Below are 6,000 nucleotides of genomic sequence, written 5' to 3'. Positions count from 1 at the left end.
CCAAAAATGTTTATCTTAAAAATCACAAGCTGGAAAAATATGAAAGGTATGGTTTTGATGTTAGTTGTGTCAGCATTAGTACTTTGAACAGTTATATAGGCATTTACTGATTGAGTGAAAGTATATATCTTGTAAAGTAACAAGATATAAGAATATTTCTATAATCGCTTCCTTTCTGGCATAGAAAGCCAATGCAAAGATCAGTTGGTTTTCATTGTTAGCAGCAAGTAACTGCTGAGTGTGGCTGATCTTTTATGATTAACAATGCAACAACCATTTTATCTATGCATTCTGTAGTGTGTCATAGGATACACCTAACTGCTGTGAAATTGCTTATACACTACTGAAGTTTGTAACATTATTCATTGACTGTTTAACAACTGTTTTAACATCTTCAATGATTTGTGAAACGTACTTTGTTTTTCCAGTGCTCATATGTTTATTTAGAATTTGTACATTGAATACCTACAAAATTAGAACAACTGTAAAGGAGAACATGAACGTTATTAACAAAACATAGAGTCAGTCTTTCTTTAAGATTGTCTGTTTTCTTGTAAAGGAGGAGAACAAGTCCTCAAAGATAATCTTCACACAAAACAAATACAGATGTGAGAGTATTTCTCCAAAAAGTGAGTAACAACTCACAACACAAAGCTCTAACTTTTGCAGACAAAATCAACACACTTTTACTTATCTATATAAAACAGATTTGGATAAAACAACATATAAAAGACACAGACACCAGTCTTGGAACCAAAAGGAGCTCTACAGCAGGCATGCTTCTTTGGAAAGAAAGTTTCATGAGTGTATTTATGAACTGGTCTTGTATGGCAAAACCTTATAGAACATATAAAATGCACAACACTTACATAACATTTGTAGAAAGTGCTACAGCATGCAATAAATTAGGTTTTAAGCTGTTATTCTAAGTAGCCCATTTGGACTACTTAAACTGACAAAACAAAGGAACACACACACAAACTATTACATATGCAGAAACTATACTACAAATACATACAGCACATAGTCATAGAAAACAACACATACAAAATACACTATTGCCAAGCAATATCAGAGACAAAACAAACTCATATACATCATTAAAAAAACACCCAAACATAAAAAATATATACACTAAAAAATTAGTGACTATTCAGAACTTCCCTATGAAATAAAATGAACATGGAAAATAGTTAAAGTACTTTATGCACCTAGTCTCTAGTACACGAGCATCACAACACACAGACTATAAAGTCTTGAAGCATTATGCTTTAACACACAAAGTAGTCATACTGAGTCCATCTCACAGTCAGAAAGTTCTTAAATACAGATACATAAAGCAACAGCAAATAAATAAATAATCAGTAGCTATACCTTAACCTTGGTCTAGCATAATACTAAGCACTTATTTCAATAAAGTAGGACAGAATCAACAACAAAAAACCTGTATGTTCTTTGGAATTAAGTACAAAATTGTTATGGAGAACATATCAAACAAGAACACCTTTTTTGATGGAAAAAGATTTTCTTTCATTAAAAAAAATAGAAAATAAAATGAATTTCTAGCCAATGCCCGAAATTCATTTCCTTTCCTAATAGCATTAGAAATACCAACCAGTTTATTGAAAACCTCCAAAAACTTACTTTAAGTAAAGATAATAGAATGTTGAGCTTGGATATAAAAAATATGTATTGTTCTATACATAAAAAGTTCATAATAGATACATTACATAGTTTAGGATGTGACGACTGGATAACTCAACTTATAAAAATAATTAACTAAAACAAATTTGATTTCTAATGGGAATTTTTTTAGACAATTAGAAGATATCTTTATGGGCTCTTGCACTGATCCAAACTTTGCTGAACTCTGCATGATAAAAATTGACAACATTATTAAAAGCCTTTGCTATGTAATTTTTTACAATCATTACATTGACAACTGCTTTGTTATTTACAACATGAAATTAATCGATCTTCAAATGATACTTCACTATACCAATAATATCCAAGATACTACATGCTTTGAAATAGAAAATAAAAATAATGGTGTGTTAAACTTTTTAGATATCACAGTTCAAAGATTTGATAATGTACTTTTTGAAAGTGATAATTTTAAGCCCTGTGATGTTGGAAATGTCATCAATTACTATTCCAGTATGCCTATGTATATAAAAAAGAATTTTTTTAGTATGTACATAAACAAAATTATATACAAAAGTGATATAACAGACCAAAACTTAGAAATTGAACATATAATACTGCACATTTCAGTTAAACAACTATCCCAACAGAATTATTAACATATGGCTTCACAATCACACTATAAAACAAACAATGCCTAAAACAAATAATTTATAAAAAATAGATTGCATCTCAGTAATTTTTTAAAACATACAAAATATTAACACCATCAATATAGGGGCTAGAATAATAATGTAACAACAAAATCAAAAAATCAATTAATAGAAAATTAGATGTAATGTTAAATAATAATTTGGCTTATATTTTCACTTGTACAGTACTTGTCAACCAGATTATTACATAGGTGAGACTGGAAGAATGCTTAAAACGAGAATAAGATCATATACAAGCTGTGAAGATTAATTACATTAACTCAGCAGTTGCCACACACTGCAATCATGCTGGTTGCAAGATATCTCAACAGCATCAAAAATTTTAAAAAGAAAACTTTTTGAACATCTAGAAATTATTAAAATAAACAAAAGTAACAGAATGAATTTAAACACTAGTGTTGTCATCAGTGAGATCTGGCAACCATTACTACAAAAATAAGAGGAGTCCATTTAAGATGTTCTTCCTTCCCCTTCCTTTTTAATTCACTATATCATATAACACTCAGACTTCCTGAGAACCATAGTGGAGCACTTTATACCTTGTTTTTAACTACTTTTTATTAGTTTTAAGGTTTTTACTTCTTTTAATTGTCAAATTTTTTTCTATGTTTTAGCAAGTTTTATTTTTTCATTTTACAGGTATAACCTTTTATTATCATCAGTATTTAGTCATTTATTTATTATTATTTTTTAATTTATTTTGGTTTTACCGGTTTTACACTTAGTTACTCCAGTAGTCACCATTAATTGTATTTTTTATGAGTTGTATGCATATGTAAAATAGAAATAACTATTAAATGTATTCTGTAATTTCTTATATACTTTTACTTTTACAATAAGGACTGAATGGTATTGGCCTGAAATGCATTTCCTTTCATAAAAAATAGAAAATAAAATCAACCTTTTCCATCAAAAAAATTTTTCCTGTATGATAAGTTCTCCATAGCAATTTTATGCTTAATTCCAAAGAACATACAACCAAAAGAGAGAACAACAAGCAATCAAGTAAAAACAAAAATCCTCTCTCTCAATCCTCAAATTTCAATCAATCTCTCAATTTTTTTTATTAATGAAAAAAAATCCAAATTGTAATCATCAGTATTAAGTTGTTGATATCACTAATAATTAGTTATTAAATTAATTATTTTTTAAAGTAACTAATTATTGTTGTACTATTGTAATAAGTATAATACTAAAACTATACCGAGATACCACTGTATACAATAAACTCTAATTTAATTGGGTCTCAAACAGCCTTCTTGAATGGACACTGAATGAATTTTTCCCGGAATGATGTAAATTACACAAATCCAAATGATTGACCTAATTAAGTGCTATTATTAATGATTAACTATTAAGCAATTTCATACTAGAGGTAAGCATTAGGTGCCATCTCTTATTAAATTTAATATTTAGAATATTCTGATTACATGAATCTATTCCAGAGCCTCAAAAATACACTTATAAATGTCTTGTTAAATTTGTGTTAAATTCTGGTCACTTTTATAAGCCTATCATACATGCATCATAAAAAAAATGCAGTAAACTTTCTCATTTCTTTGCAAAGTTTAACAGAATTCTACACTGAGCAATAACTTTGGGAAGAGCAACATATTTCCTTTGTTTCAGTTGGGAATACCTGTACAAAATACAGAGGGCAAAATAAGCCTATTAATTTTATTAAATTAAGCTTTTGCATATTTAACAACTGTCATTACTTTTAATTAAATCATAAATTTCACAGCTATTAAAACACAAATGTAACATGTTATTGCTACTACAAGGTTGTATTATTTGCTTAGAAGCTTACTTTGAACATTTTACTATGCACTTTGAGTAAAATCAACTTGAAATATCTGCAGATAAAATGCATATCCAACATATTCTTTTTGAGTTTCACTGTATGAACAGTAAAAAAGATTTGTGATATGTATGGGGAAGATGCATGTAAACTTTGAGCATGTCAAATGTGGTTTTAAAGCTTCATTCTGAAAATTTTGAACTAAATGATACATAACATATAGAGCACTCAAAAGCCACCCACAAAAAAAATTTCAAGATGAAATTGTTAAAATTGGCAAATAACTCCTCAATGTGTTACTGACATGCATTGTTGAAATGCTTCATTGACTTTGATGAAAATAGGTAATTCTAGGGTTTCATTTTATTTTTGACAAGGCTATGTCTTGTTTATAATATAAATTGCAGTGCCATAATGGCCGGACATGGAGGTGTGAAGGAAAAATTTTGACATTGGATAGGTTAATTTCACCGAAAATGCCTCATGGACAACCTCGTGGTCATGGTCATGGCCGGTGACATTTGAACAATCACACTCAAAACTAGTGATACCAAAGAAGATTGGAGAATGAGAAAAAAGACCCACCATGAGTGTCAAAGTGATCTCACTTAGTAGTGAGTCTCTGAGACACAGTCTTGTTCCAAAAATGGCCTTGCTGTTTTACTTGTTACTCATTTTTATCATAGAAAAATTGTATGGATGACAAAACTGAAGTTAAAATAAAATTATTTGTTATCAAATCGAAAGTTTGTTCAAGTAGATTGTGTTTGTTTGGCTAAGTGCCAAACGAACAGCCAAAACCTGCATTTGAATACAAAATTGTTCACATTAAGAACAATACGAGTACTGATGTACTATACCAGTGTATTATAATTATTTAATTTAGTTAAATTCAATGTTCCTGAAATACTACTAAAAAGAAAACAGATATTTTGATGATAATTTATAGTAATAAACAAAAACCTTACAAATAAAGAAATAAAACTTACAGCATTATCTGGGTGGAAGATATAGGATGCAGGAGAATTATCCATTATCACAACCCTTTGTAAATCTCTCCCTAGTCTTCCTAAATCCTTAAAAAATAATATTGTAAAATTTATTATTAAAACAGTGCTGAAAAAATAATGTAAAAAAATATTTAGAAAAAGAAAGAAATCCAATTTCTATAATTGAAGCATGCAAGGCCTTAATGCTATAAATGCCATTTTCCTCTAAATACATTTTATTAAAGAACTGAATTCTAAACACAACATTTTCTGGTGAAAAAAGTAAAATATCGTGGCGATAGTGGTGTCGTAAGTGTCCATATTTTGAAGTTGAATTTATGTGAAGCCATAACATTTAAAGTACCAGCGTGCAACTCGTGACTTTTGGTGCTTAAAACATTACAGACTATATTTATATCATTTTGATATTCCAGAGAATTTGTAACTTAGTGAACTTTTACCATTTTATTGTAAAATTGAAATAAATTCATTTGCTAGAAAAAGTTTTTTTTACCTTTTCTGTAAAGTTTCCTTTTTAGTATTTACGATATTATGGCATTGCATGCTTCAATTCTAAAAAAATAGCAAACTGGATTAATTTTAACTGTTTGATAATTACCTTTTATTTTAGATATAATATTTTTAAAATATCCGTATTAAAATAATCACACTGTTTTGTATGAATACCAAAAAATATTTATTTAAAGAATATTTTCATCTCCATTTCAACCATCTTCAGTTTACAAATTGAACATCAATTTTAATCGTTGTTCAATGGAATATAACGTTCAAATGCAGGAGTTTAAAATTATTTTTAATTTGTAAATTTAAGATAGCTCAAATGGAGCCAAAA

Source organism: Centruroides sculpturatus, unplaced genomic scaffold (assembly GCF_000671375.1).
Source record: "Centruroides sculpturatus isolate CEXI.00-Female unplaced genomic scaffold, Cexi_2.0 scaffold876, whole genome shotgun sequence".
Lineage (NCBI taxonomy): Eukaryota > Metazoa > Arthropoda > Arachnida > Scorpiones > Buthidae > Centruroides > Centruroides sculpturatus.
Note: the sequence above shows the minus strand (reverse complement) of the source record.